This window comes from Rattus norvegicus, chromosome 9 (genome assembly GCF_036323735.1).
Source record: "Rattus norvegicus strain BN/NHsdMcwi chromosome 9, GRCr8, whole genome shotgun sequence".
NCBI classification, from domain to species: domain Eukaryota; kingdom Metazoa; phylum Chordata; class Mammalia; order Rodentia; family Muridae; genus Rattus; species Rattus norvegicus.
In genome coordinates this window covers 49,000,260-49,015,199 of record NC_086027.1, presented here as the reverse complement: position 1 = coordinate 49,015,199, position 14,940 = coordinate 49,000,260, and the positions used below count along the sequence as shown (strand labels likewise).

Genomic DNA, 14,940 nt, shown 5'->3' with positions numbered 1-14,940 from the left:
TGTTTCTCTTTGTATGTGCATGTATGTGTGCCTCTGTGTGTCTATATTTGTGTGTGTGCCTTTGTGTTTGTGTATATGTGTATCTGTATGTGTGCACATGTGCCTCTGTGTATGTCTATGTGTGTGTATATATTCTATGTTCCTCTCTGTGTGAGCATGTATGTGTGTATATGTATGTGTATGTGTGTGTGTGTATCTCTGGCTATGTGTATCTGTGTTTGTGCACATGTGCCTTGTGTATGTCTATGTGTGTATATGTATTCTGTGTTCCTCTCTGTGTGTACATGTATGTGTGTATATATATATATATATGTCTACTTCTGTATGTATATGCATGTGTGAGTGTGCCTCTGTGTGTGTGTCTATGTCTCTCTGTGTATGTGCATGTGTTTGTGTACACATATGTACCCATGAGAGAGAATGTTAGGCAGCATTATGGATGGCTGTGTCACTCCACACAAAGTGACCTGACTGATCCACCCATCTTTCAGTTCCAAGTTGTTTTTCTTTTTAAAGGAAAGGAACAGCCAATGAGAATATGCATGGCGCACTGTGAGGACCATGTACCATTAAACACCAAGGCTGGATGGCAGCTTTGCCCTACCTCTGCAGTTCAGCCTGGGAAGGTCCCTTCAGCGGTGTACAGGTGTGAACATCAGTGGGGCGTGAGGACACAAGAACCCCCCATCTCTCCCTCTGCAAGTTCATAGTGCTGGACGTTGTGGACATTGTACCAAAGAGCAGGCATCTGAGGCTAAGGAAGTAGAAGAAGCAGGCACCGCTCTTGCAGAAGATGCAAGTTTGGTTCCCAGCACTCAGGTAGCAGACACCTAAAATTGGGTAACTAAGCCATTCCTTAGGCCACTGGCGTGAACACCCCTGGGTAGAGCTTGGGCTTGGTTGGTTGCTTGGTTTTTAACGTTGCCCAGGGCATTGGTGGCTGTGGAAGGTGGCACAGCCTCTACTGTAGCAGGTATTGCCATCAGCATCCCGCTGTGCTCCCTGGGTTCCCCAAGACACAGGAAGCTGCTTAGCCACTTTCACCAGCCACCTCCTGTGATCTGATCATTGTACTTCGTAGAAACTTCTTGTTGAGACAAAATACTACAGCCCTCCCTTCCTGGGGCATCTGCACCGCATAGAATGGCAGCTCAGATTATAACACTTTGATTGGGGTTAACATTCACCATCTTAAAATGTCCTATTTAGGACCATTTGCAGCATTCACAATGTGACCCAAAGCCAGCTTACTCTTGTTTCAAACATCTCTGCATCACTCCAGGGAAACTTCGTATCACTCCAGAGAAAGCCCTATATCCATTTATAAGCACCTCCCCATCCCCACCCGACCACCTTTCTGACTCTCAATGTGCTATGTATCCCATAAAAAGAACCACGTGGTATGTGACCTGTTGTCATGAGCTTGTCCTGTAGCATCGTTGTACAGAGGTCATCCATGTTGGAGACTGTGTCAGAATTCCTTCTCTTTTTAGAGAGAGACTTATCTATCCCATGGAGAGACCACATTTTGTTTATCCATCCCATTTTGCCCTTATGAACAGAGCTTCTAGGAATATGGGTGCATATGGTTTTATGTGGGCCCCAGTTTCCATCTCTCTTGGGGTAAATGAAGGAGTAGTCTCTCTGGGTCATGCGGCAACTCTACAGTTTGAGGGACTACTGTTCCCCGCATTGGTTGTGGGGTTTACGCCAGCAATGTCTGAGTGTTCTCACCAATACTTAGTTGCCATTAAAAACACTCTTCCGTTCAAGCCACTGTAGGTAGGGCTACAGCCACAGATCCTGGAACAGAATGACCTCGGGACCCCTCCTCCATGCCCTCGGTCTCAAGCTTAACATCTTTTCTTGTTCCTTGTGACTCCAGCCTTAAGGATCCTCTGACGCATGCTCATTAGAGGCACTCAGTGGTGGAGCTGGCTGGGCTGTATGGGATTCCAGCTATTCCCAGCCTTTGGCTACAGCTTAGCGTCCTCTGCCAAGGTGGCTACTTAGACCACTGTGAATGCTTTACAGGTTGAAATTGAAACAAACAAACAAACCAACCAACAAACAAACAAACCAAGTGACCAACTTTGGCGAAGTTCAACGAAGTCATGGAGAATGTTAATACTGGTGGGTGCCCAGAGCAGCCAGGTCTCCCTGGGTTTGAGAGAACGAATGGGTTCCCAGGTTGGGGAGGGGAACAGGAGGCTTCAGAGTGGCAGGAGTCATGAGAGAAAAGCGGGGGTGGAGGGTTGGGGTCGGGGGAGACGACAACAGAGAAGCTGATTCGAAGGCAGTCTGGCCACCATCGGTTTGCAATAGGCATCTTCCAATAATGGCCTCAAGTTTACAGAGTCCAAGTAAGGGTAGTGCCTTAGTCAGTGTTCTGTTGCTGTGAGGAGACACCATGACCAAGGCAACTCTTATAAAGAAAAGCATTCATGGCTTTGAGGTTTAGTCCATGATCCTCCTGGGGAGCATGGTAGCACACAAGCAGACATGGTGCTAGAGAAGTAGCCAAGAGTTCCATACCTGCATCCAGGGGAGCAGAAAGAGAAAGACTCTGGCCCCTGGAATGGGCTTTTGAAATCCTGGTGATACACTCCTTCCAACAAGGCCACGCCTCCTAATCCTTTCAAAAAGTGCCATTCCCTGGTGTCCAAGTGTTCAAATCTGTGAGTCTCTGGGGGCCATTCTTACTCAAACCATGACAGGTGGAGATGACACACTGTCCTACACACAGCCAAGCACGCCCATTCCTTCTTAGGTTTAGTGACTCTGGTCACCCTCACCTATTGCAACGTTGAAAGATTTGTGGTTTCTCTTTTCCTAGACAGATATCGTGTCTGTAGATGTAGGAAAACAGCAACCTGACTATGAAATTGTAAACATTTACATTTTACCAGGGAACTATAGACACTCTGCAACTGGCACTTCCTCTTCTGGACACATTCTGCCCAAAGGAGATGAAAGTGCAGGTGTAGGTATACACACACACACACACACACACACACACACACACACACACACACACACGTGCGCGCGCACACTCATATACACACTCATACACACTCATACACACCACACATACACACACTCATGACATATTTGCTCACACATACTTAAACTCACTCATACACACTCACACATACTCATACACATCACACACACACCAAACACACTCACATACTCATATATCATACAGACACACTCACGTACTCATACTCATACTCACATACCATACAAATACACTCACACACACATGTATACACTCACATACCATATACACACACTCATACACATACTCACATACTCACACTCACTCACACATACACACACATTCACACACTCACACACCATATACATACATACACTCATACACAGACACTCACATACTCATACACATTTCATACACAAACATACTCATATACACACTCATACACGCTCATACACATCACACACACTCACAGTGGAATATTATTCGGCTATAAAAAAAGAGATCCCACAATTTTCTACAACATGGAAAGACTAAGAGAATATTGTGGTAAGCGAAGGAAGCAAGACACAGAAATAAACATTGCATGGTTGTAATTACTTGTGGGAATTATTCTAAAAAGACTGTGTGTGTCAAATCAAAGGGATTAAAAGCTTGGTTATCAGAGTTTTGGGGAAATGGGCACACACAGTTCAAAAAAGACAGGGAATGTGTAAAAATTCAAAAGGTCTAACATTTGACATGAACAGCTGGTGAAATCATATCTCATACAATTTTTTATCCTAAAGAAGTTGATTTTAACTGCTTTTGTCACACATAGGAAATAACTCTGTGAGGTGACGGCTCTGTCAGTGTGCCTTTCAATAGCGATGTTTTCCTTTCTACGTGTCTCACATCATGCCATAAATGCTAAGCACATATAATAAAACATCATTAAACCATATCAAAAGAGCAAATTATCCCTCTCAATAACATATGCCCCAGGGACTTTTATTACTGCGTTATCAAGAAAACATTTTGAAAGCATTTCATCAAATACTTCGTGGTATTAAAATATCAACGGTGAACATTTAAACCCAGGGTATAGTACACCAGCTTTAATGAACTTCAGACAAGCAGGCCTTGCTCCCTTAGAGTTCATTATCAATGAGAATCTACTAAACTGGCATCTGTGAACTTGCGAACAAACAAGAAAGTTACCTCTATTGGCTGGCAGAGAACCGGAAGCAGAGAACTGGGAAGCACACATTCTGAGCCCAGCGTGACCTTCAAGGCCGTCTCAGCTGGTACCAAAGCCAAATACTTACTCAGAAGAGCAAACACAGCACCCAATCTTTTCATCTTTCATCTTTCTACCCTGTGGCTGTGTGTGTGTGTGTGTGTGTGTGTGTGTGTGTGTCTGTGTATTTGTATCTCTGTGTATGCGTCCGTGTCTTTGTCTTTGTGTGTCTCTGTGTCTCTCTCTGTGTGTCTCTGTGTCTCTTTATGTATGTCTGTGTTGTGTCTCTGTGTCTCTGTGTATATGTCCTTAGCAAACATTACAAAGACCAACTGTTGTCTACAACATGCCAATTCTGTGTTTGGGAGTCAAGTTTCCATCACCTTGGTATCAGTCCCATGGTGTATTGCTCCTCTGATCCGGGGGTTCCTTGCTGAACCTCTAGACTAGCCCTCTAGTTGCTCCTTCCCCCTCTCCAGCTCCCTCCTAGCATCTGAAGCCAGTTGACTGTGGCTTCTGGCTTCTGGAGGCTGTCTGGTCACAGGGAGTGTCCTGGCTGCTGCCAAAGAACCTTCTCTACAGGCACCTGGTGACTTTCATCTCATCAGGTTTTGCAATCAAAGGCGCTATCAAGAAGACTTCCAAGATACAGCACGCTGGGCTCAGCTGTATCATGCACAGCGCCCCGTTGTAAACTGTGATAGCATTCCCAGCACTTGCTCTTTCACAATTCAGCCATGCTCACAGTTTGGTTTTTGTTTCACTTGGTCTCTGGTATGCTTCTAAGACAGTTCGTGGGCTGAAACCAAAAGGTTGGTGGACTGAATATGATCAGGCAGCCAGGAAGCCTGTGCCAAGGTTCACATCCTATTGGATTCCCTGTGATGTTAATCAGGGGGCAAAAGCATTGTGGATGTAGGGCTGTATGAAATGGGCATGCTAATACTCACAGGATGACTTCAAACCAGGAAGCTCTCCCTGAACATCTCACATCTACTGAGACCGACTGAGAGGAGAGGAAGCTGTATGGTCCTGTGTGGCTAAGTTGGACAGGGGTACAAATCTTTCTCTAAATCCACTGTTGTAGAATTTTCTTTCATTTTACCAATTTGGATGTTCCATTTCCCATTTGGATCTCACACCACCTTGTCTGTCTCAGTAGGTAGGTGGTGCAGCCCTTACCTCTCAATGGTCTAGAGGAGCAGTTCTCAATCTGTTGGCCATTGTCCCTTTGCGAGGTTGGGGTGGGGTGGCATCAAGTAGCCCTTTGGCTGGGGTCACCTAAAACCATCTTGTAAATCAGTATGTATACTACACTTCATAACAGGAGCACAATTACAGCTATGAAATAGAAGTGAAAATAATTTTATGGTTGGGGGTCACCACGCCATGAGGAACTGTATTAAAGGGTGTCAGCGTTAGGAAGGTTGAGAACCACTGGGCTAGGGGCTTCTAAATTAATTGGATCCATGAAGGTGGATGTCTTACGCAACACCAAACCTTTCAGCTCTACCCATTTTCTGTCCTTTCTCAGATCTTAGAGGGTCACCTGCCTCTCTGGCAGCTGTAGGTCCTGTTCCTCTCCTGCCCTGAATACCTAGGGCCAACATGTCGCTTCCACGTATCTGCAGTAAGAAGTAGTTGTTCTCCCTGCTAGCCTCGGAGACTCAGCGTGGTGGATCCAGTTTCACCAGTTTCTGTGTTGTCCAGAGTGGTGAGATGGCTGAAGAGATAGATTTCCAACCCAAGCTCCTGATATCACATGCACCAGCTAACGAGCAGCTAGGATTCATGAGGTTCCCCTCCCCACCAACCGCATGTGACGTCCACCGCGAAGCACTTTATGGACGGCAGCAGATGGAAAGTCAGTGCCTAAGGCTGTAGTTCTCACTTCTGGCTGAGCAGTAGTTACATGGAGAACAACTATTTAGTCTGTTTTCTGTTTCTAATACCCAAGACCTGGTAATCTATGAAGAATAGACATTTATTTGATTCACGGTTGGGGAGACTAGGAAGCTTGAGAATGTCGGACCAATGCTGCCAGGCATCTGATGAAGCCTTTCCTCCTGAACCCTACTGTGGTAGAGGGCATTGCCCAGTAAGACATAGAACACGGTATAAGTTTAAGTCTTTCTTGTCTAACAAAGCCACAAATGGCACCAATGAAGCTCTGCTTTCTCTAGTCCCAGAAGACACACCTTTAAGAAGCTCCATCTCTGGGTTCCATTGGTCTACAGACTTGAAGATGAACTCTCCAACTTACAAGCTTTGGGAGCCGCATTCAGCTTATAGCAGTAGCTAAGACTCAGGTTCCTGGGTCCTTCAGGGTGGGTGAAGATCGTGGCATGCAGCTGCATTGGAAAGGGCTGGAGGGTGAAGTCTGAAAGGGAGAGGTAGATCTTTGACTTCGTGTTCTCCTGAAGACCTCTTAGGTTTCAGAGAGCAGCATCCCATGAGGGTAGGAGTATAGGCCGCTTGCCCAGAAGGCATAGGGTAAGACCACCGCTCAGCTTCCTCATCTCCCTGCCACAGTCCCACAAGGCAATCATAGTGTTTGCTTCAGGACTGGGCACCGCCCTCTCCACCTTAAAGGAAGGCTGCAGAATCAACCTATAGTTCCCCTGTGTCATTCTAAGGGCCAGGTATGGGGAAGAGAGGAACAGAATCTATGAAGGCTGTGGGTTGCCCCAGAGTAGACCTCAGCACCCGAAGATTGTGGCCTCTGTGGCAGGCCTGTTCATACAGAATCAAACAGAAAAGTTTGTCATGGCCAATGAGGAGAAAGGCCAGTGAGTTGATCCGCTGCCACATAGTGGGGTAACAGGATCCATGGCTTTTGACACTAAAAATAACATAAGAGGCCTCACTTCGGAGGGACACTGCACGTGGTTTTAACCTGTGCCCACAGTCTTTCCATACTGGCATCATGTGGCTTGAAATTTGCGTTCTGTGATACTTGATTCCATGTGGGTTTCTCCCACCACACCCCGAGCTTCCTCATTTGTCTTATTTCAAGGGAAGAACAGCCCTGGGAAACCTTTTATGCAACGAGCTGTTGTTCTTCATTCAAGGCAGTAAAATGTACAAGCTGCTTAATCTGTATGAGAGACCAGGTGACTGGAAAATTCCAGAAGCTTTAAGTCTTTGTTAAAAATGCCAAAGTAAACGACCTTCGCTCTACAAAACTAACAGAAGGCAGCCCTGCCCATTCCTTTCAAGCCCCAGCAGGCACTGCTTCCAGAAGCCACACAAGGTAGCAGCCTGCTGAGGATCGCTCTTAGCTATTACTGCCCTGTTCTCAGTCTACTTGGACGCTGAGTACTGGACCACCTTCATATTCACATCAGCACCATCGTCAGAGTGCACGTGTGTGCTAAAGTCTTAAAAACCAGGTTACTTATTTAGTATGTGCTGTGTTTGTGTGTGTGTGTACACGTGTGTGTAAGCATTAGTGCATGTGTGTGCATGAGTGTGCATATATGCACATGCATGTGTATGCATGCATGTGTGCACATGTGTGCCTGTGTGTGCATGTGCATGTGTGTATGTGTGTATGCATGTGTGTGCATGCATGTGTGCACATGTGTGTGCACATGTGTGTGCATGTGTGTGCATCTGTTCATGCAAGCATACTATCTCATGTGTGTGTGCATGTGTGTGCATGCATGTATGCATGTTTGGGTATGTGTGCCTGCACGTGTGTGCATGTGTATGTGCACTCATAAAATACATAAAGAAAAACTGTGCTGAACCACTAAGAAAAGCTGACAACCAACCCTAGCATGAAAAGAAATGTCTGGCTTATCTCACACTGGTGTATGAAGGAAAATGACAATTCATTAGGATCACAGTCACCAAGCATCAGAGACCCAGTGGAAGACCATTCCCAACTACAGAAAAAGAAGCAGTTTTCAATAAGAGTAACAAATATTGGCCATCTAAAAAGTAGCCTTTTGATCTTTAAAGCAAAGAATTTGGAGAAACCATGACAAACCCTTTCTAGTTGGTAAGAGACCAAATATTTCATCGGCTATAAAATAAATTGAGCTGCAAAGGCCTGTCTTTAAAACGACATGTCTCATGCCAATGAAGAGAATGCACACTGTCTATTCCAATTACACTCAGACCCCCCAGAAAATAAAGAACTAGAAAATAAATATCACTGAAGCTCAACCTCCAAACTAGCCATTGTTGTGATCCCTCCAGAACATTAAATATATTTTGCCCACATTTTGCATGGTTCGCTCCTGGCTGAAGTGTCAGCAGAATTGGAACGATGATCTTTGCTTTTCTAGGGATAGCTCTATGTCTGGAACATAGTCACGTGTGGTAGATACTTCTGGAAAACCAGATGAAGATGTGAGGATGCTATACTCTGTTCTCTTGCTCCTCCTTGTCCTGTGACACGGGAGTACTTACTGGAATTCTGTGCCCAGGTCTATTGGGCAAGGGAGCAATCGAGTCAAACCGCATAAGTTCAGACATGTATTCTGGAAAGAAAGCACTCCACATTTATATTGCTTTCCAGTACGCCACATGCCAGCTCCCTGCTGTCTGAAACTGGTGAACAAAGAGATGTCCTTCAGACAAACCTGAGCCTGCTGCTGGGAGCAAAGCCTTTTGGGAAAAGTAGGAGGGAGGGTAAAGGGAAAATGACTGGGTCTAGACAAGAATGGGCCTGTCAACTGTCAAGCATGAATGGAGGATGGATTTAGGGGACCCTCCCCCCTCATGCTGAACTGTTTGTTTCCAATAGATTTAGGGAGAGGGGGAAGTCATGGCTTTTAGTTATGAATCCACCGGTCACCCCACCGGACGCCAACATACAGTTCTAATCCAGTGGACATACAGTTAAAGTAACTAAGTCATAACACAAAACTGATCGTCAGGAATCTGGAAAGACTCTGGCGGAGGAAGGAGAAGGGGGTTGCATAGAGATGGGGGGAAATGAAAGGGTAGGTGGAGTGACCAGAACGCATTGTATTATCAAAGAACTAATTTAATTAAGTAGAAGAAAGGAAGAGAGAAAGAAAGAAAGGAAGGAAGAAAGAAAGAAAGGAAGAAAGGAAGAAAGAAAGAAAGAAATGCACCAAGCTCTCTTCTGTAGCATTTTCCCTACAGACATGAAAATGAAAATACGCCACATGCAAGTGTCTCATGGGTAGCTCATTTCCTCAGCACTGTCTGCGGAGAAACAGAAGTCGGGTGAAGATTCTCCAAGTGGGTTGATTGCTCTGTTTTCCTCACCTCTGGTCTTAAATCCTCCATCTCAACACACTCAGTTTCAGTTTTTCATCTGCAATCACGGCACAGCTAGGGTTTAGCAAACAACATGATCAGCACCAAGGGCCATCCCAGGAAAGTGGCTTGTACTCTCCAAGCACAGAAGGAGAGTGGAGAACGAATACTCAAGAAGGCGTGGAGGCTCACACAGGGTAACCAGCCCAAGAGCTGGGTCTCAGGCTGGAGCTCAAATCGGTGCATGGGCTTCTGGGCAAGTACTTAGGACAGCTAACAGTTGTAACCGGAGGCCATTCAAGCTCTTCTACTCCAGGGTCACCTTCCTGACAGTTTGGTCCAAACAGAAATAGCTTTATTTCTAAGTCAGCCGTCATCCCTGATGGAAGCCTGGGTGGACGGTTCAGGTGACATCATCAGACACTCGAAATCGTTCCTATTTCAAATTCTTCCCTGAGATGGGTCTAAAGGTTGGTCCTCATTGTACTGGAGCTACCTTCTTAGCTTAGTAGGGAATGGTTTCATCAGGTTACCCAACAGAGTAGAAGATGTTCGCAGTCACAGGTCATGGGAGCCACGAGTTCTGAGTCACCCAAGGAGCAACTGTGCATGGGAAACATCAGCCTAGCAACAAGCAGATGCTAAGTGGGGACTTAGTGTTAGACTAAGCAGAGGAACAGACGCTGGGTCCTTAGTTCAGAGAGAAGGTTGATCTTCTGCCTAAAGCAGGGTATCAGTTTAAGCAGGTAGAGTGCATAATCTTCCACAGACTCCAGTTATCTTGGCACAAAGAGCAAATGTTTCATTGGTTCAGAGTTCTTACACCTAAGGATTTCCTGGTTCAAATAACGATTATGTCTGCAGTTTCCAGGACGAGGTCCGGGTTGCCGGTGATCACGATTGCAGCCTGTGAAGTCTAAACCCATCTCTCCTTTTCTGATTTAGTTCCACAACACCACCGAGATTAGTTTTCATTTTGAATCTCACTTTTCTCACGGATGTGCAGGGGAGTTCCCAGGGGTTACAGATGTGTGATATTTGCCTCTGAGAAGCCAGACACTAAAAAGATTTATAAAAATCAAAGCAACACCATCCTAAGTTATATTGCTTTGGGGAACAGTTGTTTTTCTTGCTAAATGCATTTATTCCTTTAAAAAGAATAAACAAACATTCAAAACCTTTCTCACTTTGAATTTCCATGTTGGCAACTTTCCCCAGAGAGGATTCTTAATACTTTTTATTTATTTTCCTCTTCCCCGCTTCTCCTCTCTCTAACTCCCTCCTTCCTTCCCTGCCTCTTCCCCCTTTTACAGAGAATCTCACTACACAGCCCAGGCTGGCCTTGAACTTGCAATCCCCCTGCCTCAGCTCTCTTAGGATAGAGATATGGTTCTCTCACAACTTTTTAAGATGTCCGGGGTGCTTCTGCTTCAGCCTTTCACTCTTAAATCCTTCCTTTCAAACCAGTGCACAGGGAACATAAACCACTTCAGAAACTTTGAGGCCAGGGCTGGGAAGATGGTTCAGCGGTTAAGAGCTTTCTCCAGAGGACCTAAGTTCAAGTCTCAGAAATTACATGGCAGCCGCTCACAACCATCTGCAATGCCAGTCTCCAGGTGATCCAATCCCTCTTCTGGCTTCCATGGACACCACGTGCATACCTACCATGCATAGACATACATGCAAGAAAACTACCTGCGCACACAAAGTACATACATAATACATTTAAAAATCAAGCCCGTGCAACTATTACGTTACATTTTGTTGTTAGATGTGTGGGCCATAGGGAAGTGACAGCCATCGTTTGTTTAATGGCATTTTCCTTGTGCCTCAGAAATGGCTCCCTAGTTTCAGAGCCAGGCATGTTCTATGTGTCCCAAATTAGGGCTCTCGTGGTGCTATTTATTCCAAAGACTTGTTGGCTGATCAAATGGAACTCGACTTGGAGCAGTTGTGATTAAACGTTGCAGCGGCTTCATTTGCAGCCTCTTAGGAAGCAAGGAATCTCATTACATGACACTATTTTAGAAGCTATCGGGACATTTTTGAGCAATTTGGATATACTCCTAATATTTTATCTCACTAGACTGCCAAGGCTTAGGAGTTAAGTTAATTGAGCACGTGACTGATACAATAACACACAATGTTGCTCTGACATTCAGATGAGCCCTCTTTCTCATACCCACGCATCAACAAGCCAAGGACAGGAAAAAAAAGGCTTTCCATATATGTTCTGAACTACTTGTCATTTCTGAAGAGCTCTGATTCCAATTCACAGTAATCTAAACCTGGGGTTCTCAACCATCCTAATGCTGTGACTCTTCAATATAGTTCCTCATATTGTGGTGACCCCCAAGCATAAAATTATTTCATTGCTGCTTCATAACTGTAATTTTGCTACTTCCATGGATAATAATGTAAATATCTATGTTTTCCAATGGTCTGAAGTGACCCCTGTAAAAGGGTCATTCAACCCTACAAAGGTGTCATGACCCACAGGTTGAGAAACACTGATCTTACCCCACTGACTTCTTACCGAGGCTCTAGCTACTGGTGTGTTGGTCACAGTACCCAGCTTCTCTCCAGACTGCAAGCATTCTCACAGCTCTGTGGTGTTATGATTCTGATCCTAAACGACTCACAAATGCCTCACTTTCCATGTATGCTGTGGAGAGGTAGGGCCCAGCAGAAGGACTTTGTCTTTAATGGGTGGTGGGCTGGTTTAGTAAGAGCTCAAAGGACTCGTGGAGAACATGCTATCAAAGATGTGTATGGGAGCCTGGTCTCTTTTTCTGTTGCGTCCTGGCCATGAGGTGAGTGTCTTTACTGTGATGAGCTGTATCACCAAAGGACCCAAAGCAAGGGAATCACCAATTCCTGGCTGAAACCTCCAGACCTGAAAATAATACACCCTCTCTTTATAAGTGATTATCTCAGGCATTTGTAACAGTGACATAAGGCAGAAGACGACCAGTCTCAATGGGGTAGGAAATGTTTTTGTTCATACTTGTGTAAAATTGTCTCCAGCTCAGAACCGGCAATGTATCAGATTAACACTTGCTCTCAGAGAGTGTTTACATTATAGGGGATACTACGTATCAGAGTAACAGGGCTCTGAGCTGAGTGTTTACATTATGGCGGATACTATGGAACCATGCTAATGCATCAGTCATCACGTTACCAGATAGAATCCAGGGAGTTCCGTATACATCAAATATATAACAGGATCCATTAGAGCTCACAGATGGAAAAGACTAAAATAAAAATGATGGAAATGACAAAGAGATAAAAATATTGGCACAAAAACATTTCCTCGCCATTGTGTGAAATTGGTCTAGCAGTATTTAAACATGCAACTCGTCAGCATCTATAATTTCCCATCCCAGTGCTTAGATAGTAGGACAAAAAATGGAAACACTATTTAAAGTCATTCACATATCATCCTGACCCATTAAAGGCATTTCCGCAACAGAAGTTACTGATGGGTTTCGTATACTGAGAAAAGCAAACAGTGCATCAAACACAGGGTACAGTGTGTGGGTAGTACAGCCAGATAGGAGTTTCTTCACTTGCCAGTTTCTCCATCTCCCTCCCCTTCCTCCTCCCCTCTTACCTTCCCCTCCTCCTTTTCCTCTCTCTCTTCCCCTCCTCACACCTCTCAATACAATCAGTAGTTGAGCAAAGGGCTCCTGAGTAGCCACATAGGGTGCTCACCAGACCATCTGACCACCCGACCACCAAACTGTGGGGAAGCCTGATTTGGCAGCTTTGCTCACCTTTTGGACCATGAATGGCAGACATGATGACTTAAGTGCTCATGGTGAGTGTTCACTCTCTTGTTTAGGGGGACATGTCATTTCCAAGGAGGCTTTTAGAAGTACCAGATCCCCCGAGCAACTGGGATCTGCCATCATTTTGCCCCTCCAAGCACCACTACACTTCTCTGCGTGGGCTGTGCTCCCTGATAGAGAAGTGAACCCAAGACCTTGCTCACTGCAGAGGGCTCTACACAAGCTGTTTCAAATATTGTCAACAAGTAAGGTAAGCAGGGTCCTAAAGAGCTGATGCTTCTAGTATGACAAGGACAGAAGCTGGAGGTACACACAGTGAGTCCCTACAGGGAAGATCTCATTGGGAGTGACTGTCACCTGCACCTTTCCACATAAAGCCTTGTTTCAAACAAGCACAAGGCTCAAAAGCCTCTGTATGTGGTAAGTGTCGGGTAGGGTTGTCAAAACCTATGTGCAGCTCACTCCCAGCCACGGTCATACATGGAAGCAGTCCTGGCTACTCACTGGCTTTTGTCTAAGCACCTCACACTGTATGGGTACGGTCTGAGGCAGTCCATGATTTAAAATAAAAATGAACCCAAGGGGTATCAAACACTCCCATTGTAGATCAGCATCAAGAACAGACTCTTAAAAACAACCCGATTAGCATCAGCTGTTTCTGATTTAGAAGGAAAAGTAACCCAGTAAACATCACCCAAAATGCCAAAACAAACAAATCTGCATTCACCGAGAGGATACAACCGGAAGTGTGAAAGCCAAAGGTCTCTTTTTTAGTCTGAGAAGCATGTCTTGTGACCGAACCACTACGTGTTTATGAATTATGTATTGACCCAGTAGTGGTTCTGGCTTTGGTTCTTGGGTATTTGTCCATTTTCTGGTGTTATAGCAAAATACCCCCATCTGGATGGTTTATAAAGATAAGAGATTTACTCAGCTGAGTTTGGGAATCTGAAAGTCCAAGGTTAGGTGACCACATCTGTTCAGCATCTAATGAATCATCCCCAACTGGGCCTCAGTATGAATGACGAACAGAAAATGGATCATTTGTGAGCATACGGAGCTAAACATGTAAAGTAACTGTTTAAAAAACAACCGACTCTTGGAAGAGCTGAGTCTCTCCTTGAGACTATCATAGATTCCCTCCAAGGACAATGTCACCCTGACCCAAGTACCTTCCACTACATGCAACTCCTAAAGGTTCTACAACAACAACATTGCCATACTGTGGTCAAGCACACGACACCTTTGTGGGACACATTCTAAACATATTCAAGCCATAGCATCTTCCTGTTGGTCCACTGGGTTGTGAAAATGCTGTGTTGGTAGAATTAGTCATAGACTTTAAACAATACTCTGGTTTTTAAAAAAATATATATTTAATGTATAGTGGTTGACAACAGAACACTGTTTGGAGATTTTTAGGAAATAATTTGTTAAATGTATTTATTTTATTGTCTGGTTGTTACTGCTTTGCCTGTTTACACGTATGTAGCGGGTACCACATGCATATGTGGTGCCCATGGAGGTCAGAAAAGGCTGTTGAATATCCTGGAACTGAAGAACTAGAGTTAGGGATGGTTGTGAGCTAGCTTGTGGGTGCTAGGAATTGAACCCAGGTCCTCTGTCACAGTAGCAAATGCTCTTTGTTGAGTCGTCTCTTCAGCCCACTGAAGACTCTTTTAAAAATGTATGCG

General features: G+C 44.9%; 1 protein-coding gene across 9 annotated transcripts in view; it reads right to left on the bottom strand.

Annotated features, from left to right (window-relative positions):
• Positions 1-14,940, bottom strand: part of Npas2 (neuronal PAS domain protein 2) — a 178,812-nt gene that overhangs the window by 122,837 nt on the left and 41,035 nt on the right. For 2 of the 9 annotated variants that reach the window (XM_039083584.2, XM_063267162.1), the window contains exon 2: positions 6,416-6,597. The exons of the other annotated variants lie outside the window; for them this stretch is intronic. The gene's annotated coding sequence lies outside the window, so the exon portion shown is untranslated. The remainder of the gene's footprint in view (positions 1-6,415; positions 6,598-14,940) is intronic. 9 annotated transcript variants of the gene reach the window in all.